At 36.3% G+C, this 21,321-nt stretch overlaps 1 long non-coding RNA gene across 1 annotated transcript; it reads right to left on the reverse strand.

Moving 5' to 3' along the window:
* Positions 1-17,322: 17,322 nt before the first annotated feature.
* On the reverse strand, positions 17,323-20,181 carry LOC143785675 (uncharacterized). The gene is made up of 4 exons (XR_013218049.1): positions 20,099-20,181; positions 18,628-18,717; positions 18,473-18,535; positions 17,323-17,865 (listed from the first exon to the last, which is right to left on the reverse strand). It is a non-coding gene; the product is annotated as an uncharacterized LOC143785675 (long non-coding RNA).
* Positions 20,182-21,321: the final 1,140 nt, after the last annotated feature.

Consider the following 21,321-nt stretch of genomic DNA (forward strand, 5'->3'; position numbering starts at 1 on the left):
AAATGTCCTCATGATCGTGTAATTTAAAGTTTCCTTTTGTCAAAGATGCTCATGCAATGAGTAAAAAGCTCATAGTTCTGTCCATGCACATCATTTCTCAACAATGCAGTAAAATCAAGCCTTTGACAAGAGCTTTTACTGTATTTATCATTGTGAAATTTCTGTGTATTGCACAGGAACAATCAAGTAGTTGAGCATAAATTTCTCACCGTAATTGGGCTGAAGATAACAGATTTCAGAGACTGCAAAAAAGTAATCGTCAGGATTGAGGATGATCTTTCATTATGTTAAACTGAAACACAATAGTTTGTAGTAATGAAAAATGCAATCTCAAAGTAAAGGCCCTTGGCTTTCTGAAATTTGATGAATGCAAATTGTCTGCAAATAAAGATTTGAAAATGTGATAGAATGGTGAAGAATATGCTTACCATCCAGTTGGAGTATTAACTGAATTCTACAATGTCTTCCATGGAATCCAAGGGTCCAGAAAATGATTTCAGATCTGGATTGTTCTGACCTACAAAAAAAAGCAAAACCAGAAAACTTATCAATTAGCACAGAGTAGATTAGATCCAAGTAATGAATTTAAATAATAAAGTTGCTCCACTTTCATTGATATGGCGTTTTTCAAAAAAGGTTGAATAAAAGCCACACGTATTCTTCAATGATCTTCTGATGGAGTCCTTTATTGATGGAAGGTCCAAAATGTCCTCATGATCGTGTAATTTAAAGTTTCCTTTTGTCAAAGATGCTCAAACAATGAGCAAAAAGCTCATAGTTCTGTGAATGCACATACTTTCTCAACAATGCAGTAAAATCAAGTCTTTGGCAAGAGCTTTTACTGTATTTATCATTGTGAAATTTCTGTGTATTGCACAGGAACAATCAAGTAGTTGAGCATAAATTTCTCACCGTAATTGGGCTGAAGATAACAGATTTCAATTGTAGTAATGAATAATGCAATCTCAATGTAAAGGCCCTTGGTTTTCTGAAACTTGATGATTGCAAATTGTCTGCAAATAAAGGTTTGAAAATTTGGTAGAATGGTGAAGAATATGCTTACCATGCAGTTGGAGTATTAACTGAATTCTACAATGTCTTCCATGGATTCCAAGGGTCCAGAAAATGCTTTCAGATCTCGATTGTTCTGACCTACAAAAAAAGCAAAACCACAAAACTTATCAATTAGCACAGAGTAGATTAGATCCAAGTAATGAATTTAAATAATAAAGTTGCTCCACTTACATTGATATGGCGTTTTTCAAAAAAGGTTAAATAAGAGCCACACGTATTCTTCAATGCTCTTCTGATGGAATTCTTTATTGATGGAAGGTCCAAAATGTCCTCATGATCGTGTAATTTAAAGTTTCCTTTTGTCAAAGATGCTCATGCAATGAGCAAACGTTCATAGTTCTATGCATGCACATCATTTCTCAACAATGCAGTAAAATAAGTCTTTGGCAAGAGCTTTTACTGTATTTATCATTGTGAAATTTCTGTGTATTGCACAGGAACAATCAAGTAGTTGAGCATAAATTTCTCACCGTAATTGGGCTGAAGATAACAGATTTCAAAGACTGCAGAAAAGTAATCGTCAGGATTGAGGATGATCTTTCATTATTTTTAACTGAAACACAATAGATAGTTTGTAGTAATGAAAACTGCAATCTCAATGTAAACGCCCTTGGTTTTCTGAAACTTGATGATTGCAAATTGTCTGCAAGTAAAGGTTTGAAAATTTGGTAGAATGGTGAAGAATATGCTTACCATCCAGTTGGAGTATTAACTGAATTCTACAATGTCTTCCATGGATTCCAAGGGTCCAAAAAATGATTTCAGATATGGATTTTTCTGATCTACAAAAAAAGCAAAACCAGAAAACTTATCAATTAGCACAGAGTAGATTAGATCCAAGTAATGAATTTAAATAATAAAGTTGCTCCACTTACATTGATATGGCGTTTTTCAAAAAAGGTTAAATAAAAGCCACACGTATTCTTCAATGCTCTTCTGATGGAATCCTTTATTGATGGAAGGTCCAAAATGTCCTCATGATCGTGTAATTTAAAGTTTCCTTTTGTCAAAGATGCTCATGCAATGAGCAAACGTTCATAGTTCTACGCATGCACATCATTTCTCAACAATGCAGTAAAATCAAGTCTTTGGCAAGAGCTTTTACTGTATTTATCATTGTGAAATTTCTGTGTATTGCACAGGAACAATCAAGTAGTTGAGCATAAATTTCTCACCGTAATTGGGCTGAAGATAACAGATTTCAGAGACTGCAAAAAAGTAATCGTCAGGATTGAGGATGATCTTTCATTATGTTAAACTGAAACACAATAGTTTGTAGTAAAGAAAAATGCAATCTCAAAGTAAAGGCCCTTGGCTTTCTGAAATTTGATGAATGCAAATTGTCTGCAAATAAAGATTTGAAAATGTGATAGAATGGTGAAGAATATGCTTACCATCCAGTTGGAGTATTAACTGAATTCTACAATGTCTTCCATGGAATCCAAGGGTCCAGAAAATGATTTCAGATCTGGATTGTTCTGACCTACAAAAAAAAGCAAAACCAGAAAACTTATCAATTAGCACAGAGTAGATTAGATCCAAGTAATGAATTTAAATAATAAAGTTGCTCCACTTACTTTGATATGGCGTTTTCAAAAAAGGATAAATAAATGCAACACGTATTCTTCAAAGCTCTTCTGATGGAATCCTTTCTTGATGGAAGGTCCAAAATGTCCTCACGATCGTGTAATTTAAAGTTTCCTTTTGTCAAAGATGCTCATACAATGAGTAAAAAGCTCATAGTTCTGTCCATGCACATCATTTCTCAACAATGCAGTAAAATCAAGCCTTTGACAAGAGCTTTTAATGTATTTATCATTATGAAATTTCTATGTATTGCATAGGAACAATCAAGTAGTTGAGCATACATTTCTCACGGTAATTGGGCTGAAGATAACAGATTTCAGAGACTGCAAAAAAGTAATCGTCAGGATTGAGGATGATCTTTCATTATGTTAAACTGAAACACAATAGTTTGTAGTAATGAAAAATGCAATCTCAATGTAAAGGCCCTTGGTTTTCTGAAACTTGATGATTGCAAATTGTCTGCAAATAATGGTTTGAAAATGTGATAGAATGGTGAAGAATATGCTTACCATCCAGTTGGAGTATTAACTGAATTCTACAATGTCTTCCATGGATTCCAAGGGTCCAGAAAATGCTTTCAGATCTGGATTGTTCTGACCTACAAAAAAAAGCAAAACCAGAAAACTTATCAATTAGCACAGAGTAGATTAGATCCAAGTAATGAATTTAAATAATAAAGTTGCTCCACTTACTTTGATATGGTGTTTTCAAAAAAGGATAAATAAATGCAACACGTATTCTTCAAAGCTCTTCTGATGGAATCCTTTCTTGATGGTAGGTCCAAAATGTCCTCACGATCGTGTAATTTAAAGTTTCCTTTTGTCAAAGATGCTCATGCAATGTGCAAACGTTCATAGTTCTATGCATGCACATCATTTCTCAACAATGCAGTAAAATCAAGTCTTTGGCAAGAGCTTTTACTGTATTCATCTTTGTGAAATTTCTGTGTATTGCACAGGAACAATCAAGTAGTTGAGCATAAATTTCTCACCGTAATTGGGCTGAAGATAACAGATTTCAAAGACTCCAAAAAAGTAATCGTCAGGATTGAGGATGATCTTTCATTATGTTAAACTGAAACACAATAGTTTGTAGTAATGAAAAATGCAATCTCAAAGTAAAGGCCCTTGGCTTTCTGAAATTTGATGATTGCAAATTGTCTGCAAATACAAATTTGAAAATGTGATAGAATGGTGAAGAATATGCTTACCATGCAGTTGGAGTATTAACTGAATTCTACAATGTCTTCCATCGATTCCAAGGGTCCAGAAAATGCTTTCAGATCTGGATTGTTCTGACCTACAAAAAAAAGCAAAACCAGAAAACTTATCAATTAGCACAGAGTAGATTAGATCCAAGTAATGAATTTAAATTAATAAAGTTGCTCCACTTACTTTGATATGGCGTTTTTCAAAAAAGGATAAATAAATACAACGCGTATTCTTCAAAGCTCTTCTGATGGAATCCTTTCTTGATGGAAGATCCAAAATGTCCTCATAATCGTGTAATTTAAAGTTTCCTTTTGTCAAAGATGCTCAAATAATGAGCAAAAAGCTCATAGTTCTGTGCATGCACATCATTTCTCAACAATGCAGTAAAATCAAGTCTTTGAAGAAAGCTTTTACTGTTTTTAATCATTGTGAAATTTCTATGTATTGCACAGGAACAATCAAGTAGTTGAGCATAAATTTCTCACCGTAATTGGGCTGAAGATAACAGATTTCAAAGACTGCAAAAAAGTAATCGTCAGGATTGAGGATGATCTTTCATTATTTTTAACTGAAACACAATAGATAGTTTGTAGTAATGAAAAATGCAATCTCAATGTAAAGGCCCTTGGTTTTCTGAAACTTGATGGTTGCAAATTGTCTGCAAATAAAGGTTTGAAAATTTGGTAGAATGGTGAAGAATATGCTTACCATGGAGTTGGAGTATTAACTGAATTCTACAATGTCTTCCATGGATTCCAAGGGTCCAGAAAATGCTTTCAGATATGGATTTTTCTGACCTACAAAAAAAGCAAAACCAGAAAACTTATCAATTAGCACAGAGTAGATTAGATCCAAGTAATGAATTTAAATAATAAAGTTGCTCCACTTACATTGATATGGCGTTTTTCAAAAAAGGTTAAATAAAAGCCACACGTATTCTTCAATGCTCTTCTGATGGAATCCTTTATTGATGGAAGGTCCAAAATGTCCTCATGATCGTGTAATTTAAAGTTTCCTTTTGTCAAAGATGTTCATACAATGAGTAAAAAGCTCATAGTTCTGTGCATGCACATCATTTCTCAACAATGCAGTAAAATCAAGTCTTTGACAAGAGCTTTTACTGTATTTATCATTGTGAAATTTCTATGTATTGCACAGGAACAATCAAGTAGTTGAGCATAAATTTCTCACCGTAATTGGGCTGAAGATAACAGATTTCAAAGACTGCAGAAAAGTAATCGTCAGGATTGAGGATGATCTTTCATTATTTTTAACTGAAACACAATAGATAGTTTGTAGTAATGAAAAATGCAATCTCAGTGTAAAGGCCCTTGGTTTTCTGAAACTTGATTGCAAATTGTCTGCAAATAAAGATTTGAAAATGTGATAGAATGGTGAAGAATATGCTTACCATCCAGTTGGAGTATTAACTGAATTCTACAATGTCTTCCATGGATTCCAAGGGTCCAGAAAATGCTTTCAGATCTGGATGGTTCTGACCTACAAAAAAAAGTAAAACCAGAAAACTTATCAATTAGCACAGAGTAGATTAGATCCAAGTAATGAATTTAAATAATAAAGTTGCTCCACTTACATTGATATGGCGTTTTTCAAAAAAGGTTAAATAAAAGCCACACATATTCTTCAACGATCTTCTGATGGAGTCCTTTATTGATGGAAGGTCCAAAATGTCCTAATGATCGTGTAATTTAAAGTTTCCTTTTGTCAAAGATGCTCATGCAATGAGCGAACGTTCATAGTTCTATGCATGCACATCATTTCTCAACAATGCAGTAAAATCAAGTCTTTGGCAAGAGCTTTTACTGTATTTATCATTGTGAAATTTCTGTGTATTGCACAGGAACAATCAAGTAGTTGAGCATAAATTTCTCACCTTAATTGGGCTGAAGATAACAGATTTCAGAGACTGCAAAAAAGTAATCGTCAGGATTGAGGATGATCTTTCATTATTTTTAACTGAAACACAATAGATAGTTTGTAGTAATGAAATCTGCAATCTCAATGTAAAGGCCCTTGGTTTTCTGAAACTTGATGATTGCAAATTGTCTGCAAATAAAGGTTTGAAAATTTGGTAGAATGGTGAAGAATATGCTTACCATCCAGTTGGAGTATTAACTGAATTCTACAATGTCTTCCATGGATTCCAAGGGTCCAGAAAATGCTTTCAGATCTGAATTGTTCTGACCAACAAAAAAAGCAAAACCAGAAAACTTATCAATTAGCACAGATTAGATTAGATCCAAGTAATGAATTTAAATAATAAAGTTGCTCCACTTACATTGATATGCCGTTTTTCAAAAAAGGTTAAATAAAAGCCACACGTATTCTTCAATGATCTTCTGATGGAGTCCTTTATTGATGGAAGGTCCAAAATGTCCTCATGATCGTGTAATTTAAAGTTTCCTTTTGTCAAAGATGCTCAAGCAATGAGCAAAAAGCTCATAGTTCTGTGCATGCACATACTTTCTCAACAATGCAGTAAAATCAAGTCTTGGGCAAGAGCTTTTACAGTATTTATCATTGTGAAATTTCTGTGTATTGCACAGGAACAATCAAGTAGTTGAGCATAAATTTCTCACCTTAATTGGGCTGAAGATAACAGATTTCAGAGACTGCAAAAAAGTAATCGTCAGGATTGAGGATGATCTTTCATTATTTTTAACTGAAACACAATAGATAGTTTGTAGTAATGAAAACTGCAATCTCAATGTAAAGGCCCTTGGTTTTCTGAAACTTGATGATTGCAAATTGTCTGCAAATAAAGGTTTGAAAATTTGGTAGAATGGTGAAGAATATGCTTACCATCCAGTTGGAGTATTAACTGAATTCTACAATGTCTTCCATGGATTCCAAGGGTCCAGAAAATGCTTTCAGATCTGAATTGTTCTGACCAACAAAAAAAGCAAAACCAGAAAACTTATCAATTAGCACAGAGTAGATTAGATCCAAGTAATGAATTTAAATAATAAAGTTGCTCCACTTACATTGATATGGCGTTTTTCAAAAAAGGTTAAATAAAAGCCACACGTATTCTTCAATGATCTTCTGATGGAATCCTTTATTGATGGAAGGTCCAAAATGTCCTCATGATCGTGTAATTTAAAGTTTCCTTTTGTCAAAGATGCTCAAACAATGAGCAAAAAGCTCATAGTTCTGTGCATGCACATACTTTCTCAACAATGCAGTAAAATCAAGTCTTTGGCAAGAGCTTTTACTGTATTTATCATTGTGAAATTTCTGTGTATTGCACAGGAGCAATCAAGTAGTTGAGCATAAATTTCTCACCGTAATTGGGCTGAAGATAACAGATTTCAAAGACTGCAGAAAAGTAATCGTCAGGATTGAGGATGATCTTTCATTATTTTTAACTGAAACACAATAGTTTGTAGTAATGAAAAATGCAATCTCAATGTAAAGGCCCTTGGTTTTCTGAAACTTGATGATTGCAAATTGTCTGCAAATAACGGTTTGAAAATTTGGTAGAATGGTGAAGAATATGCTTACCATGCAGTTGGAGTATTAACTGAATTCTACAATGTCTTCCATGGATTCCAAGGGTCCAGAAAATGCTTTCAGATATGGATTTTTCTGACCTACAAAAAAAGCAAACCCAGAAAACTTATCAATTAGCACAGAGTAGATTAGATCCAAGTAATGAATTTAAATAATAAAGTTGCTCCACTTACTTTGATATGGCGTTTTCAAAAAAGGATAAATAAATGCAACACGTATTCTTCAAAGCTCTTCTGATGGAATCCTTTCTTGATGGAAGGTCCAAAATGTCCTCACGATCGTGTAATTTAAAGTTTCCTTTTGTCAAAGATGCTCATACAATGAGTAAAAAGCTCATAGTTCTGTCCATGCTCATCATTTCTCAACAATGCAGTAAAATCAAGCCTTTGACAAGAGCTTTTAATGTATTTATCATTATGAAATTTCTATGTATTGCATAGGAACAATCAAGTAGTTGAGCATAAATTTCTCACCGCAATTGGGCTGAAGATAACAGATTTCAGAGACTGCAAAAAAGTAATCGTCAGGATTGAGGATGATCTTTCATTATGTTAAACTGAAACACAATAGTTTGTAGTAATGAAAAATGCAATCCCAAAGTAAAGGCCCTTGGCTTTCTGAAATTTGATGATTGCAAATTGTCTGCAAATAAAGATTTGAAAATGTGATAGAATGGTGAAGAATATGCTTACCATCCAGTTGGAGTATTAACTGAATTCTACAATGTCTTCCATGGATTCCAAGGGTCCAGAAAATGCTTTCAGATCTGTATTGTTCTGACCTACAAAAAAAAAGCAAAACTAGAAAAATTATCAATTAGCACAGAGTAGATTAGATCCAAGTAATGAATTTAAATAATAAAGTTGCTCCACTTACTTTGATATGGCGTTTTTCAAAAAAGGATAAATAAATACAACACGTATTCTTCAAAGGTCTTCTGATGGAATCCTTTCTTGATGGAAGATCCAAAATGTCCTCACAATCGTGTAATTTAAAGTTTTCTTTTGTCAAAGATGCTCAAACAATGAGCAAAAAGCTCATAGTTCTGTGCATGCACATCATTTCTCAGCAATGCATTAAAATCAAGTCTTTGACAAGAGCTTTTACTGTATTTATCATTGTGAAATTTCTATGTATTGCACAGGAACAATCAAACAGTTGAGCATAAATTTCTCACCGTAATTGGGCTGAAGATCACAGATTTCAAAGAGTGAAAAAAAGTAATCGTCAGGATTGAGGATGATCTTTCATTATTTTTAACTGAAACACAATAGATAGTTTGAAGTAATGAAAAATGCAATCTCAATGTAAAGGCCCTTGGTTTTCTGAAACTTGATGGTTGCAAATTGTCTGCAAATAAAGGTTTGAAAATTTGGTAGAATGGTGAAGAATATGCTTACCATGGAGTTGGAGTATTAACTGAATTCTACAATGTCTTCCATGGATTCCAAGGGTCCAGAAAATGCTTTCAGATATGGATTTTTCTGACCTACAAAAAAAGCAAAACCAGAAAACTTATCAATTAGCACAGAGTAGATTAGATCCAAGTAATGAATTTAAATAATAAAGTTGTTCCACTTACTTTGATATGGCGTTTTCAAAAAAGGATAAATGCAACAAGTATTCTTCAAAGCTCTTCTGATGGAATCCTTTCTTGATGGAAGGTCCAAAATGTCCTCATGATCGTGTATTTTAAAGTTTCCTTTTGTCAAAGATGCTCATACAATGAGTAAAAAGCTCATAGTTCTGTGCATGCACATCATTTATCAACAATGCAGTAAAATCAAGTCTTTGACAAGAGCTTTTACTGTATTTATCATTGTGAAATTTTTATGTATTGCACAGGAACAATCAAGTAGTTGAGCATAAATTTCTCACCATAATTGGGCTGAAGATAACAGATTTCAATGACTGCAGAAAAGTAATCGTCAGGATTGAGGATGATCTTTCATTATTTTTAACTGAAACACAATAGATAGTTTGTAGTAATGAAAAATGCAATCTCAATGTAAAGGCCCTTTGGTTTTCTGAAACTTGATGATTGCAAATTGTCTGCAAATAAAGGTTTGAAAATTTGGTAGAATGGTGAAGAATATGTTTACCATGCAGTTGGAGTATTATCTGAATTCTACAATGTCTTCCATGGATTCCAAGGGTCCAGAAAATGCTTTCAGATCTCGATTGTTCTGACCTACAAAAAAAAGCAAAACCAGAAAACTTATCAATTAGCACAGAGTAGATTAGATCCAAGTAATGAATTTAAATAATAAAGTTGCTCCACTTACATTGATATGGCGTTTTTCAAAAAAGGTTAAATAAAAGCCACACGTATTCTTCAATGCTCTTCTGATGGAATTCTTTATTGATGGAAGGTCCAAAATGTCCTCATGATCGTGTAATTTAAAGTTTCCTTTTGTCAAAGATGCTCATGCAATGAGCAAACGTTCATAGTTCTATGCATGCACATCATTTCTCAACAATGCAGTAAAATCAAGTCTTTGGCAAGAGCTTTTACCGTATATTTCATTGTGAAATTTCTGTGTATTGCACAGGAACAATCAAGTAGTTGAGCATAAATTTCTCACCGTAATTGGGCTGAAGATAACAGATTTCAAAGACTGCAGAAAAGTAATCGCCAGGATTGAGGATGATCTTTCATTATTTTTAACTGAAATACAATAGATAGTTTGTACTAATGAAAACTGCAATCTCAATGTAAAGGCCCTTGGTTTTCTGAAACTTGATGATTGCAAATTGTCTGCAAATAAAGATTTGAAAATTTGATAGAATGGTGAAGAATATTCTTACCATCCAGTTGGAGTATTTACAATGTCTTCCATGGATTCCAAGGGTCCAGAAAATGCTTTCAGATCTGGATTGTTCTGACCTACAAAAAAAAGCAAAACCAGAAAACTTATCAATTAGCACAGAGTAGATTAGATCCAAGTAATGAATTTAAATAATAAAGTTGCTCCACTTACTTTGATATGGTGTTTTCAAAAAAGGATAAATAAATGCAACACGTATTCTTCAAAGCTCTTCTGATGGAATCCTTTCTTGATGGTAGGTCCAAAATGTCCTCACGATCGTGTAATTTAAAGTTTCCTTTTGTCAAAGATGCTCATACAATGAGTAAAAAGCTCATAGTTCTGTGCATGCACATCATTTCTCAACAATGCAGTAAAATCAAGTCTTTGACAAGAGCTTTTACTGTATTTATCATTGTGAAATTTCTATGTATTGTACAGGAACAATCAAGTAGTTGAGCATAAATTTCTCACCGTAATTGGGCTGAAGATCACAGATTTCAAAGAGTGCAAAAAAGTAATCGTCAGGATTGAGGATGATCTTTCATTATTTTTAACTGAAACACAATAGATAGTTTGTAGTAATGAAAAATGCAATCTCAATGTAAAGGCCCTTGGTTTTCTGAAACTTGATGGTTGCAAATTGTCTGCAAATAAAGGTTTGAAAATTTGGTAGAATGGTGAAGAATATGCTTACCATGGAGTTGGAGTATTAACTGAATTCTACAATGTCTTCCATGGATTCCAAGGGTCCAGAAAATGCTTTCAGATCTGGATTGTTCTGACCTACAAAAAAAAGCAAAACCAGAAGACTTATCAATTAGCACAGAGTAGATTAGATCCAAGTAATGAATTTAAATAATAAAGTTGCTCCACTTACATTGATATGGCGTTTTTCAAAAAAGGTTAAATAAAAGCCACACGTATTCTTCAATGCTCTTCTGATGGAATCCTTTATTGATGGAAGGTCCAAAATGTCCTCATGATCGTGTAAGGCTACGCTTACATTTGCGGTCAGCGCCGCAGCGGCGCCGCATGCGCCATGCGCCCCTATATTTAACATGGGGGCGCATGGACATGCGTTGTGCTGCGTTTTGCGCCGCATGGCCGCAAGCGTTGGACGCAAGAAACGCTTCAAGTTGCATTTTTTTTGCGTCCAACTTTCGGCCAAAAAGGACGCATGCGGCGCAAAACGCAGCGTTTTAGCGTGCGTTTTGCCGCGTTTTTGTTTGCGTTGTGCGCTGCGGCGCCGACGCTGCGGCGCACAACGCAAATGTGAACGTAGCCTAATTTAAAGTTTCCTTTTATTAAAGATGTTCATACAATGAGTAAAAAGCTTATAGTTCTGTGCATGCACATCATTTCTCAACAATGCAGTAAAATCAAGTCTTTGACAAGAGCTTTTACTGTATTTATCATTGTGAAATTTCTATGTATTGCACAGGAACAATCAAACAGTTGAGCATAAATTTCTCACCGTAATTGGGCTGAAGATCACAGATTTCAAAGAGTGCAAAAAAGTAATCGTCAGGATTGAGGATGATCTTTCATTATTTTTAACTGAAACACAATAGATAGTTTGTAGTAATGAAAACTGCAATCTCAATGTAAAGGCCCTTGGTTTTCTGAAACTTGATGATTGCAAATTGTCTGCAAATACAGGTTTGAAAATTTGGTAGAATGGTGAAGAATATGCTTACCATGCAGTTGGAGTATTAACTGAATTCTACAATGTCTTCCATGGATTCCAAGGGTCCAGAAAATGCTTTCAGATCTGGATTGTTCTGACCTACAAAAAAAAGCAAAACCAGAAAACTTATCAACTAGCACAGAGTAGATTAGATCCAAGTAATGAATTTAAATAATAAAGTTGCTCAACTTACTTTGATATGGCATTTTTCAAAAAGGATAAATAAATGCAACACGTATTCTTCAAAGCTCTTCTGATGGAATCCTTTATTGATGGAAGGTCCAAAATGTCCTCACGATTGTGTAATTTAAAGTTTCCTTTTGTCAAAGATGCTCATACAATGAGTAAAAAGCTCATAGTTCTGTGCATGCACATCATTTCTCAACAATGCAGTAAAATCAAGTCTTTGACAAGAGCTTTTACTGTATTTATCATTGTGAAATTTCTATGTATTGTACAGGAACAATCAAGTAGTTGAGCATAAATTTCTCACCGTAATTGGGCTGAAGATAACAGATTTCAAAGACTGCAGAAAAGTAATCATCAGGATTAAGGATGATCTTTCATTATTTTTAACTGAAACACAATAGATAGTTTGTAGTAATGAAAAATGCAATCTCAATGTAAAGGCCCCTGGTTTTCTGAAACTTGATGATTGCAAATTGTCTGCAAATAAAGGTTTGAAAATTTGGTAGAATGGTGAAGAATATGCTTACCATCCAGTTGGAGTATTAACTGAATTCTACAATGTCTTCCATGGATTCCAAGGGTCCAGAAAATGCTTTCAGATCTGGATTGTTCTGACCTACAAAAAAAAGCAAAACTAGAAAACTTATCAATTAGCACACAGTAGATTAGATCCAAGTAATGAATTTAAATAATAAAGTTGTTCCACTTACTTTGATGTGGCGTTTTTCAAAAAAGGTTAAATAAAAGCCACACGTATTCTTCAATGCTCTTCTGATGGAATCCTTTCTTGATGGAAGGTCCAAAATGTCCTCATGATCGTGTAATTTAAAGTTTCCTTTTGTCAAAGATGCTCATGCAATGTGCAAACGTTCAAAGTCCTATGCATGCACATCATTTCTCAACAATGCAGTAAAATCAAGTCTTTGGCAGAAGCTTTTACTGTATTCATCTTTGTGAAATTTCTGTGTATTGCACAGGAACAATCAAGTAGTTGAGCATAAATTTCTCACCGTAATTGGGCTGAAGATAACAGATTTTAAGGACTGCAAAAAAGTAATCGTCAGGATTGAGGATGATCTTTCATTATTTTTAACTGAAACACAATAGTTTGTACTAATGAAAAATGCAATCTCAATGTAAAGGCCCTTGGTTTTCTGAAACTTGATGATTGCAAATTGTCTGCAAATAAAGGTTTGAAAATTTGGTAGAATGGTGAAGAATATGCTTACCATGGAGTATTAACTGAATTCTACAATGTCTTCCATGGATTCCAAGGGTCCAGAAAATGCTTTCAGATCTCGATTGTTCTGACCTACAAAAAAAGCAAAAGCAGAAAACTTATCAATTAGCACAGAGTAGATTAGATCCAAGTAATGAATTTAAATAATAAAGTTGCTCCACTTACTTTGATATGGCGTTTTTCAAAAAAGGATAAATAAATGCAACACGTATTCTTCAAAGCTCTTCTGATGGAGTCCTTTCTTGATGGAAGATCCAAAATGCCCTCACAATCGTGTAATTTAAAGTTTCCTTTTGTCAAAGATGCTCAAACAATGAGCAAAAAGCTCATAGTTCTATGCATGCACATCATTTCTCAACAATGCAGTAAAATCAAGTCTTTGGCAAGAGCTTTTACTGTATTCATCTTTGTGAAATTTCTGTGTATTGCACAGGAACAATCAAGTAGTTGAGCATAAATTTCTCACCGTAATTGGGCTGAAGATAACAGATTTCAAAGACTGCAGAAAAATAATCGTCAGGATTAAGGATGATCTTTCATTATTTTTAACTGAAACACAATAGATAGTTTGTAGTAATGAAAAATGCAATCTCAATGTAAAGGCCCCTGGTTTTCTGAAACTTGATGATTGCAAATTGTCTGCAAATAAAGGTTTGAAAATTTGGTAGAATGGTGAAGAATATGCTTACCATTCAGTTGGAGTATTAACTGAATTCTACAATGTCTTCCATGGATTCCAAGGGTCCAGAAAATGCTTTCAGATCTGGATTGTTCTGACCTACAAAAAAAAACAAAACCAGAAAACTTATCAATTAGCACAGAGTAGATTAGATCCAAGTAATGAATTTAAATAATAAAGTTGCTCCACTTACTTTGATATGGCGTTTTTCAAAAAAGGATAAATAAATGCAACACGTATTCTTCAAAGCTCTTCTGATGGAATCCTTTCTTGATGGAAGATCCAAAATGCCCTCACAATCGTGTAATTTAAAGTTTCCTTTTGTCAAAGATGCTCATACAATGAGTAAAAAGCTCATAGTTCTGTCCATGCACATCATTTCTCAACAATGCAGTAAAATCAAGCCTTTGACAAGAGCTTTTAATGTATTTATCATTATGAAATTTCTATGTATTGCATAGGAACAATCAAGTAGTTGAGCATAAATTTCTCACCGCAATTGGGCTGAAGATAACAGATTTCAAAGACTGCAGAAAAGTAATCGTCAGGATTGAGGATGATCTTTCATTATTTTTAACTGAAACACAATAGATAGTTTGTAGTAATGAAAAATGCAATCTCTATGTAAAGGCCCTTGGTTTTCTGAAACTTGATGATTGCAAATTGTCTGCAAATAAAGGTTTGAAAATTTGGTAGAATGGTGAAGAATATGCTTACCATCCAGTTGGAGTATTAACTGAATTCTAGAATGTCTTCCATGGATTCCAAGGGTCCAGAAAATGCTTTCAGTTCTGGATTGTTCTGACCTACAAAAAAAGCAAAACCAGAAAACTTATCAATTAGCACAGAGTAGATTAGATCCAAGTAATGAATTTAAATAATAAACTTGCTCCACTTACATTGATATGGCGTTTTTCAAAAAAGGTTAAATAAAAGCCACAGGTATTCTTCAATGCTCTTCTGATGGAATCCTTTATTGATGGAAGGTCCAAAATGTCCTCATGATCGTGTAATTTAAAGTTTCCTTTTGTCAAAGATGCTCAAACAATGAGCAAAAGTTCATAGTTCTATGCATGCACATCATTTCTCAACAATGCAGTAAAATCAAGTCTTTGACAAGAGCTTTTACTGTATTTACCATTGTGAAATTTCTATGTATTGCACAGGAACAGTCAAGTAGTTGAGCATAAATTTCTCACCGTAATTGGGCTGAAGATCACAGATTTCTAAGACTGCAGAAAAGTAATCGTCAGGATTGAGGATGATCTTTCATTATTTTTAACTGAAACACAATAGATAGTTTGTAGTAATGAAAAATGCTATCTCAATGTAAAGGCCCCTGGTTTTCTGAAACTTGATGATTGCAAATTGTCTGCAAATAAAGGTTTGAAAATTTGGTAGAATGGTGAAGAATATGCTTACCATCCAGTTGGAGTATTAACTGAATTCTACAATGTCTTCCATGGATTCCAAGGGTCCAGAAAATGCTTTCAGATCTGGATTGTTCTGACCTACAAAAAAAAGCAAAACCAGAAAACTTATCAATTAGCACAGAGTAGATTAGATCCAAGTAATGAATTTAAATAATAAAGTTGCTCCACTTACTTTGATATGGCGTTTTTCAAAAAAGGATAAATAAATGCAACACGTATTCTTCAAAGCTCTTCTGATGGAATCCTTTCTTGATGGAAGGTCCAAAATGTCCTCATGATCGTGTAATTTAAAGTTTCCTTTTGTCAAAGATGCTCATACAATGAGTAAAAAGCTCATAGTTCTGTGCATGCACATCATTTCTCAACAATGCAGTAAAATCAAGTCTTTGACAAGAGCTTTTACTGTATTTATCATTGTGAAATTTCTATGTATTGCACAGGAACAATCAAGTAGTTGAGCATAAATTTCTCACCGTAATTGGACTGAAGATAACAGATTTCAGAGACTGCAAAAAAGTAAAAAAGAGAGAATGAGGTCCCCGCTCCAACCTTTGCTCCTGGCGACTTGGTGCGGCTCTCCGCCCGTAATATCAGGCTGCGAGTTGAGTCCACTAAGTTCGCACCTCTCTACTTGGGTCCCTTAAAGGTCCTGGAACAGGTTAACCCTGTGGTCTACCGTTTGGTCCTTCCTCCATGCCTAGGCATCACCTACACCTTTCATGTGTCCCTTCTAAAGCCCGTTCACATGTCCCGGTTTTCCGAGTCATCGGGTTCGTCCACGGATGATTACGAGGTGAACGCATCATTGGGTGTAAGGTGGCAAAAAAGATTCTATTTGGTGGATTGGAAGGGTCATGGCCCTGAGGACAGGTCCTGGGAACCTGCTGTGCACATTCGGGCTCCACAGCTCATGGCGGCCTTCGAGCGTAGCGAGGTCCAAAGAGGGGGGTGTTATGATCTGGTGGCCTAAGAGCAGCATGAGACGTACTCTGGAGAAGGTGGTACCTGTACTGACCGCAGACCCTGAACTTAACACCGCAACTAGAAGTAGCCGTGGAATGTACCTTTCACTCCCTAGACATCTCGACACAGCCGGAGGACTAATTACCCCTAGAGATAGAAAAGGGAAAACTATCTTGCCTCAGAGAAAATCCCCAAAGGATAGACAGCCCCCTACAAACATTGACTGTGAGAGGAGAGGGAAAAAACATACACAGACTGAAATCAGAATTTAGCAAAGGAGGCCACTTCTAGCTAAATAGAAAGGATTGGACAGAGTACTATGCGGTCAGTATTAAAACACTAGAAAATATCCACCACAGAAAATACAAAATCTCCACATCTAACTAAAGATATGGAGGGTATATCTGCATTTCCAGAGATACCAGCTTGGCTAAACAAATCCTTATACAGACCAAGCTGAACAAGACAAAAACATGGAAAAGAACTGAACAATAAGCAGTGGACAGCAAAAATCAAGGCCAGAACTTTTCTTTGTTGAAATGAACAGCAAAGCAGGAGAGACCAGGCAGAGATGTGAATCCTAATAAACCTATAGAGAGGGCACTCAAGATAAATGCTCCGCCATCAAAATATATAGTACACCAAGAAAAAATGGACACCAAAGCTAAAGATAACAATTTATTGAAGACCATTTAAAACAGTAAAAAACTGCACAAATGAAATAAATAACAAGAAAAAATACAAAAAATATATAGAAGGAAGGCAACACTAGTGCCGCATACAAAATACAACCTGCTAAATAGCAAAGCAACATGAGGATGGAGGAAGTGTGCCACAAGGTAGCCAGTATATGCATATAAATGCTATAAAATATTCATAATGGCTCATATCCAATAAGATGTCCAGCAACAATAGGATGTTTACTCATACATGAAAGGCAGGTACAGGGGGACAGTAAGTGTGCATGTAAGTAACAGAAGAATAAGGTGCCTCATGTAAAATACAATGTGGCAAAGGAATCCTATGTGTCTATAGCACATGTGTGCAAATATGCCCGGGAAAATCCCATAAACACATAAGGGTAGAGCTGTATATACTTACAATAAGTAGAGGGGTTATAAGCACACGTAGAGTCCCACCCTGTAATGGTATGCGGAAAGAGGAGCCCCGACGCACGTTTCGCAAATATTGCTTCCTCGGGGGGCGCTAGTGTAAAGATGAAAATGAAGCTCTTTATATACATATGCTCACAGAGATAATGACGGCGCTGGTCCAGGTCCTGCGCCAACCGGAAGTGGCAGAATCGGCGTCCGACGTCACTCTCAGGCGCCCCGCACTGACGCGCCAGTGGGAGGAGCCAGAGACGCGACGCCGTAAGGACGCGTATCCACGGCAACCAGCACACGCCGACCAGGAGAAGCGCACAGCCCTGGGAACATGTAGGAGGAGGTGACCGCACTGATGGAAAATAAAAGAAAGAGCCTATATATGAAGGACATACACATATCTGACCGGAAGGGTGATAATTGAAGAGAAAGTAAGAGAGGTAAAAAAATAAAAAACAGAGAAGTGCACATAAGAATACCAACAGGAATAACTTGTGATTAAGGGAGAGGAAAGAAAATAAGAAAAACATGTGACATAAATATACAGTGAGAGGGTTTCAGCACCTTTTTTGTAGGGCCATGGATCTCAGAGCACGGGATCAATCCTGGCTGGCACATATTGATGCAATCTTTAAAAGTGAGGCAACACCTAGTGGTTCTAGTGAGAATGGGACTATTGTTGAAATTAAAACTAATTTGAAATTTATGTTGAAAAAGCGTATGCGCACTTGGTGGAATAAGGCCACCTTAGAAAGCTATCTGTCCAAAAACATGATCCCTAGAGGTCTTCGGGTCAAAATTTTACCCTCGTTTCCTGTTGAGGATTCTTCATTTCGCTCCAGGTGGGAGGAAACATGCAACGTTTGCTCGCGTTCCCTTATGGGCCTTCTGATTGGCATGGATAAAAGTAATTTGGATATCTTGGAGAGTGAAATTGAGGCTCTCCAACAAAAACTTACCGAGCTGGCGAGTTCAGCAGACATGGATGCCTTTAAGAAGGATCTGGATGGTCAGTTCATTATCTGGGAGAAAGAAATTAAGGAGGTCAAGACTAGTAAATTTATGCGGGATGTACAAGATTTTAAGACTAACTTAGTGTACAAATGGCACAAACCCCGGTCTTCCATAAGATCCTCTTCAATCTCTTCCCAATCGTCGGCTGAAGGTAGTACAGAGGTCTTGGATGTTCAGCGCTTTTCGGCTGCTGGTAGAAATAAACGTAAAGGCACCAACTATACTCGTAAATACAATTTTTCCAAGCGTCCTCATACCAACATGGCAGGATCATCTAAATTACAGGTGATCAACCTCTCTTCTGTGATTCTCACAGATGCGCAATTGGAAGTATTGAGTCTTGGCCTATCATTTTCTCCTACTTCACCATTTAATTTCTTTACAGCCGTAAAAGACCTTCACCTTTTTGCTAGGAAACTCGTACTACATAAGCTACATCAAAGAAAAAATGCAGATAACACACAATGGACCATTGAGGAGCAAGAAACTATTGCAATATTAAATGAACTTTGTGAGGAATCTTCCCCTATTATACCTAAGGGTAAGTTCATACTTCCTAAGTTCAAACGCTTTCCTCCTTTGAATCTGTTTCCTGAAATTGAAACGTTTGTCCGAGTAGTTACGGAGGATTTCAAGAAAATTCCAGTGGGGTCACGGCACGATAATCTGACCCGCATGCATCGACAGGAACTGACTGAGTTACGCTCCATGAAGCAATTACTAATTAAACCTGCCGACAAGGGTGGCAATATCGTGCTGTGGCCCACTGAGATGTATGAAAAAGAGGCATTTCGGCAGCTCCGAGATGGGGATACACATAGGAAGCTGAGTTTTAATCCCACCTCTATATTTCAGGCGGAACTATCTGATATTTTGGAGGAAGCATTTATTGATGGAACAATTACCAAGGATTTGAGAGATGGTCTGATCCCCAATTCACCTCGGACTCCGTGTCTGTATTTATTACCTAAAGTCCACAAAAATCTGACCTGTCCTACTGGCCGGCCTATTGTCTCCGGAAATGGGGGACTGACTGAGAACATTGGTAAGATGCTAGATTTTTACCTTAAACCCATTGTGGAAACATTGCCATCTTACTTACGTGATACGGGGGATATTTTGTCCAAAATTTCTAACATCAATTTGGAGCCTGATATGTGGCTGGTAACATTAGACGTAGAGTCCCTTTACACGTCAATTAGGCACGCTGATGGCATGGAGGTGGTTAGCTTCTTTTTGAATAATACAGACATTGACGACTACCTCAGCAGATTTTTGTTATCCCTGCTTGAGTTTGCGTTAACTCATAATTTTTTCATCTTTAAGGAGGCACTCTACCTACAGCTCCAGGGTACAGCCATGGGGGCGGCCTTTGCGCCGTCCTATGCATGTCTGTTCCTGGGGCTGTGGGAGAGGAAAGTCTTTATCACCGATGCCACACCTCCCTCATCTGACATACTTATGTGGTATAGATATATAGATGATGTTTTCGCAATCTGGCAGGGTACTGAAAGTGACTTGATGAAATTTGTAGAGGAATTAAATGTCAATGACATTAATATAAAACTTACCTGCCATTGCAGCCGAGACAGCGTGGACTTCCTTGATGTGCGTATCCATAGGGGCAGTGACGGTCTGCTACAAAGTGATCTGCACCGTAAAGAAACATCAGTTAATAGTTTGTTGCATTCTACGTCAGCACATCCCAGACACCTCAAGAACAGCATCCCCTATGGACAGTTTCTTAGGGCTAAACGTATCTGCTCGGAAGATGTGGCATATCAAAAACATGCCGAGGACATCTCTCATCGATTTTTGGACCGAGGCTACTCTTCAAGAATAATTCGACGATGTAAAAGAAAAGCCTCTCAGATAGACCGGACAAATCTCCTTAAGACCAAAAAGGAATCTAAAACTTCTAACCAGGTAAGATTCATAGCTACGTACTCAGACAACTCTACACTGATGAAAGAAACCTTGGATAAATGCTGGCCTATCATAAAATATGATACGGTACTTACCAACTGCCTTTCTAATACATCCTCCATAACGTATCGGAGGAACAAAAATTTACGTGACTTGTTAACTCATAGTCACTACAGGGGTCAGGAATCCAAGCATCCTTTCGGCTCAAGGGATCCCAGGTGGGGGTTTTTTCCCTGCCGGGATTGCACGGCATGCAAAAATTTGGAGCGGTGTTTTACCTGCCTATCCAGCGATGGATCCAAGGAATTCCGGATCACCCAACATATTACGTGTTCCACGGACCATGTGGTGTATTACGCCACATGCCCTTGTGGACTTATATATGTGGGTTTAACATCATGTCAGTTACGTATCAGGATCCTGGAACACATTCGGGATATTAAGGCAGCATCTACCTCATTGGCCGATGAGTTTTTGAAGCCAATACCTAGGCATTTTAAGGAAAGACACGGTTGTAACAGTCAGTTGCTTAGGGTACGTGGCATTGACCGTGTTATCATGGATGGACGAGGTGGAGATTTGAAGAAACGCCTTGCCCAATTAGAAACTCAATGGATAGTGCGTATCGACTGTATTCGCCCCAAGGGCCTCAATGAGGTCCTTAGTTTTGTCCCATTCTTATAGTTTTCTATAGTTCCTTTTGGTTTCTATTCAAAACTGTTTTAGTCTAGTGTTTTAATACCCTGTTTTTATTTCTGATTTTTACATTTCTCTCTCTTTTTTTGTTCATTTAACAGATTACATTTATTGCTCATCATGTATTTTTCCATCCCCTGTGACCCTTGGAGACGTATATGGGTGTTCCGCA

The sequence above is a fragment of the Ranitomeya variabilis genome, chromosome 7 (assembly GCF_051348905.1).
Source record: "Ranitomeya variabilis isolate aRanVar5 chromosome 7, aRanVar5.hap1, whole genome shotgun sequence".
Taxonomy (NCBI): Eukaryota; Metazoa; Chordata; class Amphibia; order Anura; family Dendrobatidae; genus Ranitomeya; species Ranitomeya variabilis.